Raw genomic sequence first — 12,632 nt, forward strand, 5'->3', positions numbered from 1 at the left:
GGGGCCTTCGCCGGCATAGCCGGAGGAAGCGCGCCCAGATGGGCCCCCGTGCCCCGCCGGTGCGCCCGGGCTCGGTGGGCAAGGTGTCGCTGGTAGCTTTGAACCTGCCTCCGCCACCCGCGCCGTTCCTGGCCTGGCTCCGTTGTGTCAGTGCCGCGTTTTCTTAACCTGCCGGCTGCTCTCGGCAAGCTTTCCGTTCAGAAACTTACTTTTTGTCTGTATCTCTCTCTGTATTTTTAATTAGCGCTTGAGCCTTGAGAGACAAAATTCACCTGTCAAGTCGCAGATAATACAGTATCAACCTAAGAATTGAGTTTTGGCGTTTTAATGTTTGGAGTTTCGTCCACAGACGTCTTCAGATTGTGCTGTCATTCACAGAACAGCCAAAATATAGTGGATATTGAACCTGGCTTTGCAGCTACTCTGTAATCTGAGCAGTGACTGTAACATTAGCCATGAAAGTTGTATTTCTGTAGCAGCTGATTTATTAGTTAGCTGTTTGGAACCACTGAATTTGGTTCGGGGGCTGGTGGTTCGGAGTTTTTCCCCCCTCTTTAAGCAAATTTGCCAAGGAAATACCAGAGCTGGCTAAAGCTTTGAGAGGAGAAAAGAAGAAGGTTTACAGGGGAGCGATGGAGGAAGATCTGTTACTATATGCTGCTAGTTTCCATGTGGTTTTGTTTTAGCTACTTTAGATGCGCTTTTCTTGTATTCTCTGGCAGTAAAGCAGTAAAGCTTATCTAGCAAGTGGTTGCAGCCCCAGCAGGTGCCTGAGCCCCCAGATTTCCAAGTAGCCAACAGACTGCCTCTTTCTTTGGGCTGTGAGGCTACTGTACTTGAAACGTGTAAGCTGCTACAGAATGAAAGAGGTTGCATTTTCTCTTGTATGATACTGGCCTGTTAAGAGTGATTTGAACTGTTGATCATACCCATTACCCAATGGAAAGTTGAACAAAATTGTTGATGGCTTGAGAATATTTTGTTGAAGTATAGCATCTGTGCAGAAGTCTGGGTCAAATCTGAAAAGATTTCAAAACAAAAAATATTCCAGTATTCTGTTACGTAACTATGCTGTTCACATTTGATTTTGAGGTGTTAATATTTCAATGAAGTTTAAATAACAACTTCATAAGGTTAAGGCATTTGCTAGCTAGTGAGGGAAATCATGACATGCAGAGTCAGAAGGCAGTGACTACTTCCCTGTTCCCCAAAAGAATTCTATTTACAGCTAAATATAGTACAAACCAGTGGTTTATGTGTTCAAAATAATTGTTTTATCAGCTTCTGTACATGTTCAGATGTGGTGGAAGTTGGTTTAGTCTTGATAGAAAATAAGTCACCAGTTCTTGTTTGTGAACATGAAGAGGGCAAGTGTATCTATATAAAGTCTGTTCAGTGTTAGTGAAAATCTCCCCAGATTTTCTTGCATTATAAAAAAAAAAAGTCATTGTTTGTTAGTTTTTCTTTGCCACATTTGAGGTTGGCAGTTGAGGTAATTGATTCGTTGAGCACCAAACTACTGTTAACCTTGAAAATAATTTGTACTTTCTCAGATAAGCTAAATCATTGAGAAAAATTACCCTGGCCCAAAAAGCTGTCCTAGAAAATGGAAAGCTTAGAGAGAGAAATCTCAGCAACAGAAAAAGTCCTATGGCCATGACCATCTGTAGGAATTATTACTCAGTCATATGGTCATGTTTGAGCAGTACTTAGTATTTATAATCTTTGGTCCTGATATTTTACCTATCCAGTGAAGTCTTGTCCTGTCTGTAGTAATTGTCCATGCAAATCCTTTTACATTTCTAACCTTCTCACCTCCTCAGATCAGAGCTAATCAAGGAACTAACTGCATCTGTTTTGGTTAATAGAAATATTAGTAAATCCTTCATAAATAGCATTAGAATTAGTCAACACATTGATTAGATGAATGTGTGGAATTACAGGTTATTTTTACATTTCAGTATTTTTGTGTGAAAGTGACTTTGATACAGACTCAGTAAAAAAAAAGAAGAAAGGTGGTTTCAGTTTATTCCAGGATAGATGAAACTTGGAAAAGAGATAGTGAAGTTTTTTAGTCCTCAGTGAAACCGGCTATATGAACATTTTGCCTGGCTTTCTCTCAAGTCACATAATGATTCTTGGGAAACTGTTCATTTAGATGGGACAACAGAGCTGTCAATTGTAATTTATGCATACCTGGGATGGCCAATCTTCTCCATTATGACACTGGTTTAACCTCCCAGATTGCTTTTTTCACATTCATATAGAAGTACTTGAACTGGTTTGTCTGTGTTTTAAGTAGGGTAGATAAAGGTTTTCCACAAGTCTGAGAACCTGTTCAGCCTAAACTGAAATGTTTGCTCAGATGGTTGTAGGATGAGATGAAACTGCTCCTCCCTCTGCCAACTCATGACTTTTAACGAGTCTCTCAAGCCTTTTACCTTGCGTGCTTGCGATTCCTGTTCTGGTATCTTTAGGCTGCTTACCTGTGAATGTGTTTTCGTTTTTTCTTTAATATTTCACTAACACCCCATTTTTGGTGTTACAATCTAGCCTGGGTTGTAATTTTCAGGTTTTTTACCTCTTTGACAGCATCATCAAATGGGTTCCTGAATCATTTTTGTTCAGGATTTTAGAGAGCTTTTGCTTCCTACCACTTCAGCAGGTGACCATCATGGTATTTTGAGGCAGTCAGGGTAGCAGCAACTTGAGCAAAACTGAACTGGAGCCCAGCTGCTGACATCTCGAAGTTGGTATTTATACCTACTTTGGTTCAGTGTTTGGAGCCTACTGTAATTGCAGAACTATTACTTTACCAAAAATCTCCCAGCAGCCTCTTCTGAGACTATTCTAGACATTGTGGTATGGTTATCCAAGCTACATTGCAGCCAAAGCAGTTTGGAAGAATGTGACTGTGAGGTAAACCTGCAGTGATCCTGAAACTGTTTCACTGTATCTAATACAGATACACTTTTATGTTTAAAACTTATGACTGGTCCACATAGGAACACATGGATTTTTATTTTCTTTTGCTTTGTATGTAGTGTCAGGAGTGCTTTTAACTCAAGTATATCACTGAGTAATTTCTTAAAACATAGAAAGCTGTCAAACATGCATGTGGCAGTTACACTTTAATATGTCTATTGATGAAATCAGTGTGATGGCTAAAGGCTTTTGCTATGTAATCTGAGAAATTTTCTGTTTTAATATAGACTAAGATATGATACTGAAAAGATTGCTTAGCATTGGTATGTAAACAGCAGGATTCCTCAGAGGTCACAGCTGTCTGGTTATAAGTTGCAGAATGCTGTGGAGATGTCATGAACTTTCTTTTCCTTCATTATGATAAATATCTCTTTATTTTGACATGTGCTGCCTCCACCAAGCTGCATCTTGCCTTCTTTCTCTTCCAACACTCAAGGCCAAATATAGTTTCTGTGGTAGACATGTTAAAACTTTTATGATAAATGAGAATTTTGTAAACACTGTACAAGGCTCCTGTTTCAGTACCTCCCATTTTATAAGCACTCTGGCCATTTATGTGGTATAATCTTTTGACATTCGTCCATTTTGGCTGAAGAAAAATCTCAGTAGAGTGTATATCTGTCTTCTGTGTGGTGGCCTATCCCCAACTGAAAGGATTTGCCTGTATCGGTATGAAATACAGACACCATGTCAGCAAGTGCTGAAATAGATTTTGATTCCTCAAGAAGGCTGCTTGTAAATGCTTTGTAGGCACCCTTTTCAGAGGGGATCAAATCTGCTGGACTTTACGAGGAAAGCTGTTTTTTCACCTACTGTCTAGTTACCTTCTTTTTAGACTATGCTGTTCTTGATCCTTGTGCAATCTGTGGTTTTACTTATTCTTCTGCTTTCTTGTAGATGCCAAGATTGTAGGAGACTTGCTAAGCCTGTTTAAACTCTTCTTCAATCCTTGGTCATCGACCACAAAGTTGCAGGGTTTAATTTTCTTCTGATGATATCATCACATCAGCATCTCTTAGCTCTTGAACTAAACATCAAATTTCAGGAGTAGTTGATTGTGCTGGTGATGACAGCAGATCAAGAAGAGAGTTCAGTTTGAATATGTTGCTGTTCAGACAGAGGGGAAGAAAAAGTGCTTATCGGCAGTTGTGAAGCATGGATCAAGGTATCTGGCAGATCACAGTCCCTGTATCTGCTGTGACAGACCACTAGGTTGAGCAACCTTTTTTATTTTTGATGACCTCTCACCAAGATGGTAAAGAATTTGTTGCTTCACCTTTTTAGGGATAGTTTTCTAAGAGTGATATTTTGAGCATATCATTCACTATGTATGAAGGAGCTGAGGTGTCTAGCACCACAATTAGGTTAGAGGGATTTTTCTGACCTATTGCTGAGAGGTCAAGCAGAGGCTTCTCTTAAAGATTGTAGAGCAAGTGATGTATGGTAGATAATATATGAATATGATAAATAAAGATAATAAGATACAGTTTGTTTGTATTCACTCTCCACCCTTCTTTTAAGTTAATAACAGGAAGGAAGGCTGAACACAGAATTTGGAGGTGCAGGTATTATTCTTCATGTGTGTGTTTTGACACAGTATTCTTTGGGACCTTGTCTCACATCCTGCCTTTTTCAATTTACTCCTTTCTGAAGAGCTGCTCTGTAGGAGCAGTACATTTATAATAATTGCTAGTTCTCTGAAGAAGAAAACCACTTACATGTGATTCAGTTTGTGCTCAATTTCAGCTTCCAGTTCTGTCCCTCCATTTTTTGGGGGGGGTTGTGAGATGTTGCTTGGAAAAGAAACAGATTTTGCTGCTGAGAACTGTGAACCTTAAACACTATAAAGGAAACAACTTTTCTGTTAATCTCAAGGTGGGAGGTGAGGAGAGAAACCCGTTTCTGTCTTCTTTTTGAAATACTTAGTTATTTCAAAGAGATTAAGTCAAATTGTGAATTTTGCACAGTTATCTTTGTCTTATTGTGAGACCATTTTGAACCCTTGAGCTGGAAGATAATATTCTGACATTCTTTTCCTGGACCATCGAAAGTCTTTGCTGAAATCTGTTTTGCTTCGGTAGAGCAATTGCAGACTTCCAAGTTGTGGAGCACAGGAGGGAGAAGAAGAGGGGCCCCAGGACTCAATTGCACTTGCTGCTATCTGTTTTTTTGACTGAGTACTGTGATAGATCAGAAAGAGTTAATAACTTAAGTTTGCCTCCAGCTTCAGAGCCTAAATCCAGGGTTGCTTAATCAATTTAATTTGCAAGTCCTAGTCATTGATTTAAAAAAACTCCAGTGAAGTTATTGGCCACACAGCAACTAACACTACCACAAGGTTAAGGCAGGAATGTGTGGCTAGAATTGAAAGGAAGGGAGGTAGTAGTGACCTTCTTGTGGCATTTGTTGCCAACAGCCTGGCAGCTCCTGCCACACAGGAAGGTGAAAGGGATTAACTCTGTCCCTGAACTAGTGGTAGTGGTTTCCTGCCCTGCAGAGTATGCATGTGCTGTTTTCCTGGCTGCTTTACTTTGCCATGTATGACTCAGTCATTCTTTTGAGTTACTTGGTACTTCTCATTCAGGGCAATGAACAAGAGGCAGTGTGAAATGGAGGAGGAAGGTTTTGGTGGAGGGAAGAGCTCTCTAATGTTAAAGGTAGGAGGAGTCCAGCCAGCACTGAACTCGTGCATGTGGCAGGCAAAAGCTTCTATATGAATGCAAGTGTTTGAATGGACTGGTTGGGTCCACAAAGGGATGGCATATTTTCAAAGGGGACACACAGGAGGTGTTTTTGGAGTGGTGCACGTAGTGGAGCAAATATTGCATAAAAAGGTGCATTGTAAATCTGATGACAATGTGCTTCAGAATTTGTCTCTTTCATGCCATTTAGCTGCTAGGTTCTCTTCAAGTGCACCCTACACTGTCAGTGTAGTTCTTTGTGTCCTGCAGAAGTCCCATTGACTTCAGAGATCAGTCTCTCACAGTAGCCAAGTTTAGGTATTTAAGCTAAACAACAGTTGGGTGTTTGCACCCCATGTGATGTATATTTTGGCGGGATTATATCTGGGAAGTGAGCATTCCTATTTTATTCATTCCAGAATTGCAAATTATTAAATGGGTTATAGCCTTTCCTACATTTCTGGATTACATAAGATAAACCTTCAAGTGAATTTGACATGGCAGCAAGGTATCCATAGTTTTACATCAGGATAGGGATAAATAGAAGTAAGTTTGTGTTTAACTGCAACAGAGATTATGGTGTTTTTATCAATTCTACTGCCTCCTTGGTAGTTAGGAAAAAAAAGACCAGCAGGACTTGATCACACTGGCATGGTTTAGTTGATTTTGGTTTAAGGACAATACTAAAAGATGGTAGCCTGCTCCATGGTGGCTCCTGCCTTTCTTAAGGAATCATTTTGGTCAGCCTCTGAAAAATTTTGTTCTGCATATCTACACAGTCTCCACGAAGTTCAGGAAAATGTTTGCTGAAATATAAATCATGGAAATGGAGAACTGCAAGATAATGCTAAATTTAGTGGTGCGCTTTATATCTGTGTTACCAGTTCTAGAATCTGTTAATTCTGAAATCTCTTAGCCTGACGAAAACTTACTGCTAACTCTCTCTGAATACTGTCTTTTAGCTGCTAAGTTTTTCTTACTCTTGTTATCCTGTTAAAGATTATTTCCACACTGTGGAATTTTTTGCAGATGATATTTCAGTAGAATTTAGTGCTCTTGGATTCACCTTCACAAGAACTTGGAGTTCTTTAATCCACCTGTCAATAGAGATGGTACTTTTCATCTAGATATAGATGCAGGAAAGTGAAGTTCTGGGCTTTAAATAGTTATTCTTCTTTTTCTGTGTTTTGCAAGGGACCATGAAAATGGATTGGGGGGGCTGGAGCACCCCCTTATGAGGACAGGCTGGGAGAGTTGTTCAGTTTAGAGAAGAGAAAGCTCAGGGGAGAACTTATAGTGGCCTTCCAGTACTTAAAGGAGGCCTAAAGGAAAGATGGGGAGGGATATTTATTAGGGAACGTAGTGATAGGATGAGGGATAATGGATTTAAACTGAAAGGGGTGGTATTTAGATTAGATGTAAGGAAGAAATTCTCTACTGTGAGGGTGGTGAGACACTGGAACATGTTGCCCAGAGAAGCTGTGGCTGCCCCCTCTCTGGAAGTGTTCAAGGCCAGGTTGGATGGGGCTTTGAGCAACTTGTAGTAGAAGATGTCCCTGCCCATGGCAGATAGTCTTTACCTAGATGATCTTTAAGGTCCCTTCTAACCCAAACCATACTATGATTCTAAGTATGTATAAATTTGGGCTACTAGTATGCAATTTTTTTCTAGCTAACCACTAGCCAAGAAGTTAATGGACTTTGCCTTATGCAAACAGAAGCTTGCCTTGCTGCATGTCCTGTGCCTTAGTATGGATAAATTTGGGCACATTTGCCTGGTGCTGTTTGGTTTTCTAGTAGCCTAACAGTCTTCATTCAGGATAAGGAGAGTTTGCTTTTTGGTTTATTGAGCATTGTTCTGCTGTTTGTATTTAACACCTACTTTTACAGAACACCTTTGGTGAAACTTAATGTGTTCCATCCTAGTTCTACAGGTTCCTTTATCAGCTAGCTTTCTGTGAGCCAGAGTGCTGAAAACAGAAGATATCCTACAGACATCACTTTAATTATGTTCTTTTGCAAACTCTGGATAGTAGAGATGGAAATTCTTGCACTCTGATCAGCAGAGGAAGCCAGTGGCTCACATCCTGTGAACCCTGCCATTTGTTTTCTTCCATCAGAAAATGTTTCTGGTCTTAAAAGGCACTCTTTTTGGTTTCTAACATTCATTGGTGCTTGGTGGAGTATGAATTTATGTATCCTATAAATGTGGGTATACTGATGTAATTAATGTTTGTCAGTTTTGCACTTACTAATATCTTGTATTTTGAGAAAAGAGAAAGCATCAATGGTAAATATTACTTTTATGTAAAACATGATTAACTAGATGAAAGCTTGGAAAGAACTGTTGTTTACAGTGCTGTGTTAGGCCCTCCTATTACATATCATATTTTCATTTTATCTTAATCACAAATGCTGTGTAGTATTCTTTTTCATCAGCTGGCTTATGTGGCTTTCAGCTGAAAATAGGAATACAATAATTTTCTCCCTAGGCATTGGTGGATTAGCTTGTCTTCCCATGGATGTTTCTGAAATGGTTAAAGTAAACACCATTCAGACTTGAGACTTGGTTCATTGTATCTTAATAATGTGTAGTATTTGAACACTGTGGTTAGCAGCAGTTTACTGGCAATGCCAAAATAGTGCAGTAATAACTGGTTTATGCTGTCATGACTCATCTCACAAGTCCTTTAGTAAGTCAGCTTTAGTCAAGATGTCTCTACTTTCTGCATTGTGTTTCTGCAAAGGAAATGTTTAATTTAAACTATGAATGAAATATTTTGACTGAGATCTTTCATGACCTATTCAGGTATTTGGGGTCAAACATGGTATGTGTAAAACAACAAGGAAATTAATGAAAGTAACACTCAACTCCTTATCCCTGAAAGAATCCCCACCCTGGACAGTAATGTAAAGACCTTGCCATTTCATTGTTTGGCTAATTGAGTGCCTAATGTTCTGGCTGGATTGAAAAGTAACTCTTGAGATTTTAATAAGAAAAGCCTGACAACCTAAAAATCAGTAAAAATGTGGAAATTCAAATCCTGGATAAAACTGTTGCTTGTTGGAGAGCCTGGATCCTCTTTGTTTCAGGCAGTCTGCTGCTGTCTTGGAAGGCATGAAAAAATAGCTTATGGCATGACTGTCCAAGCAGAAGTTAGCAGTGCTTGCAACTGTGAGTAGAAAAATGGGTGAAGAAACCTCAAAGTTGTCCAGAAGCACAGGATCTGGTTGTAGGATAGGAATCCAATTCTCATTATGACAGGTGTGGCTCAACAGAGGAATTTGGTATCTGAGGAAGAACAGCTTTCTGTATCACATAATTAGCTCACCATCCTGAAAAAAAAAAATAATGGACTGGTTTCCTGCTGACACTTAAGCTGAGTGAAATTTTTTTTAGTGATATTCTTGAAGATCTCATAGGTAATATTGGATGAATGTATGAGTATAGAGGTATCTAACATTCCTTAACCTTTGCTGCCACTTTGTTCTTTCAAGTGTTCTTGCTAATGGCTTGAGTAGTAATTCACATCCAACCCAGTGAGGGTGGTTATCTTCTTGTTCTTTTAGCTGCTTCTCCCTGTCTAGCTCTGTGATCTGTTTCTTCTGTAGTGATACAGAATTGTTCTAGGCTCTACGTGCCAGCTGGTTGTAAGGTAGCATAGTCAGTTCCAAAAATGTAGGGTAGTAGTGGGTAAATACTTCTGAAGGATCATTTTTAGGTTGGGGAGTACTTTGCTCTGATAAAGAACTAATTGGAAACTGGGTGCTAACTTTTGTTGTGTTTGCGCATAACAGTCACACTGTTTTATCTGCTAAGAACCTCTGATGAAGATTACAGAATCACAGAATCAGAATCACAAAATCATTCAGGTTGGAAATGACCCTTGAGATTGAGTCCAACCATCAGCCCTACTCTACAGAGTTCTCCCCTACACTGTATGCCCCAACATCTCATCTAAATGACCCTTAAACACATCCAGGGATGGTGACTCCACCCCCTCCCTGGGCAGCCTATTCCACTGTCTGACCACTCTTTCTCTGAAACGTTTTTTCCAAATGCCCAGTCTGAACCTCCCCTGTTACAGTTTAAAGCCATTCCCTCTTGTTCTATCGCTAATTACCTGTGAGTGAGACAGTAACCAGCCTCTCTACAATGTCCTTTCAGGTAGCTGTAGAGAGTGATGAGGTCTCCCCTCAGCCTTCTCCTCCTCAAACTGAGCAGTCCCAGCTCCTTCAATCGCTCCTCATAGGATTTATTCTCCAGGCCCTTCACCAGCATCGTTGCCCTCCTCTGCACTCGCTCCAGCACCTCGATATCTCTCTCGTATTGAGGTGTCCAGTTTTGGGCACCTCAATACAACACTCCAGGTGTGGCCTCACCAGTGCAGAGTACAGGGAGACTGTCACCTCCCTACTTCTGCTGGTCACACTGTTTCTGACACAAGCCAGGATGCCCTTGGCTTTCTTGGCCACCTGGGCACGCTGCCAGCTCATGTTCAGCTGCTTCTCAGTTAGAACCCCAGATCCTTCTTTTCCAGACAGCTCCAGCCACACCTCCCCAAGCCTGTAGCCGTGCAGGGGGCTGTTGTGGCCCAAGTTTAGGACCTGGCACTTGGCCTTGTTGAAGCTCATCCCGTTGACATTGGCCCACTGATCAGATCTATCCAAGTCTCTTTGCAGAGCCTCCCAGTCCTCACTGCAACACTCTCGCTTAACTTGGTGTCATCTGTGAACTTACTGATGATACGCTCTGTGTCCTTACCAAGATCATCAGTGAAGATGTTGAACAGAAATGGTCCCAACACCGAGCACTGAGGTCACCACTTGTGACCAGCCACCAGCTGGATTTAGCTCCACTGACCACCACTCTCTGAGAGCGTCCATCCAGCCAGTGCTTGACCCAGCAGACCGTACGCTCGTCCAGGTCATGGGCAGACAGTTTTTCTATGAGAATTCTGTGGGGAACTGTGTCAAATGCTTTTCGAAAATCCAGGTAGAAAATATCCACAGCTTTTCCCTCGTCCAATAGTCGGGTCATCTTGTCATAGAAGGAGATCAGGTTTGTCAGGCAGGACCTGCCTTTCATAACCCCATGCTGACTGGGCCTGATCTCCTGGTTTCCATTATATGACTTGTAATGGCACTTGAGATGATCTGCTCCGTGACCTTCCCTGGTTTCCTGGATCCTCCTTTCTGCCTCTCTTGTAGATGGGTGTTACATCTGCTCCCCTATTATGAAAGAATACATAAAAGGTCTGTTAGGCAACTGCACCAACAATCAAAAGCAAGCTGTGTATATAATCACTGTGCAAAGAACAGGTCTTTCATTAACTCTTAATGTTGAGAAGGGAAAGCTGCTGGAGAGCTTTTTTTATCTTTGTTTAAAAAAGAGCTCAGGCTTTGGTGGTTTTTAGATTACTTTTTTTATTTTCCTCCAACTTCATGGATTCTAGATTCATGAATGCTAGATTCCCTGTCATAACTTTTATCCTGGTCTTTAGTTACTGTCTTTGAGAACTGAGTGTTTGTTCAGTTCTTTGACATTCTGTTCAAGGAAGAAATAGAATGACCAGATGTGGGTATCTCTAGGTTTGCTTTATTAACAACTCAGAGTTGGGCCAACACCACAGTGAACGGCAAATGTCTGAAGGACTTGTGCAGTTTATTTACTGTTTTTAAATCTATTACCTAAGTCCAAAGTCTTTGTAAGTTTCCACTCAACCTTTTAGTTCTTGATTCTCATAATTTATTAAAGTTCGCTACAGTCCCTTGAATTCTTCTCTTCTGGTTCCAATCTTTGTTTCAGTTTCAATGTCATCTTTTGGGTCATCTTCTTCAACTTCCTTCCATCAGTCTTCATCTTGCACAATTCTGAGAAAGACTTCCAGATGTTCTATGAAAAGCTTAGGTGGAGCAAGCAGTTTCTATATACTAAATTTTCTTAATCTAGCAAAACACCTGTGTTTAGTCAATTAATTATCCTTTGTTAAAATTGTCTTCATATGATTAGCTTGACTGGGTTTTAAACCAGCCTTGGGTTTATACAAGGAACAGGCTAAGAACACTTGTCAGGCCTGTTGAGCAACAGTCTGGTTGCTTTGATAATATTACAAGATAGCTAAGTCCTGAACACATTTTAATAGGTCTTAAAATCTATTTCAAATATACCTGAGGTTATATTTAAAATTCTTCGACACCTTCATACCAGGAGTACTTTTCATGAAGTACATTTCTGCCTCCTACCCCTAGTAGCTAACAAATCCTCTCTAGTCATATATATAATCCAGAACTGTAACTCAGATTTTCTAAGGTTCTGACTTCCTGCAGCAATTATTTAGTTGCCAGTGATAGCCTTGCATTGGAACAGTCACCTGCTACTCCTTACTTTAAAGTTTGTATAAAAATGGACAGCTCATATTCATGGCCACGTGAATCAGAGGTCTGGATTAATATTTAATAAGATGAAATAAAACCTTTTTTTTCTCATTACATGATAGTTGATGGAAGGTATGAAGGCCTACAAGGGCTAGTGATAGAGCCAAGTGGATGGTGTTTTTTTTTCCCCATACTCTTGTATGATAGAATCAGAATAGTTTGGATTGGAAGGGACTGTTAATCGTCGTCCCTGCAATGAGCAGGGAGATCTTCAAATAAATCAGGTTGCTCTGAGCCCCATCCAAGCTGAACTTGAATGTTTCCAGGTATGGGGCATCTACCACCTCTCTGGGCAACCTGTTCCAGTGTTTCACCACCTGCTTTATAAAAAATGTCTTCCTTATATTCAGTCTGAATCTATCCTCCTTTATTTTAAAACTATTACCCTTTGTCTTATTGCTACAGGCCTGGTTAAAAAGTTGGTTACCATCTGTCTTATAAGCTCTTTTCAAGTGTTGAAAGACCACAATAAGGTCTCCCTGGAGCCTTCTCCAGGCTGAGCAACCCCAGCTCCTTTAGCTTGTCCTT

Source organism: Athene cunicularia (genome assembly GCF_003259725.1).
Source record: "Athene cunicularia isolate RWA chromosome Z unlocalized genomic scaffold, athCun1 chrZ_part2, whole genome shotgun sequence".
In the NCBI taxonomy this organism is placed as follows: domain Eukaryota; kingdom Metazoa; phylum Chordata; class Aves; order Strigiformes; family Strigidae; genus Athene; species Athene cunicularia.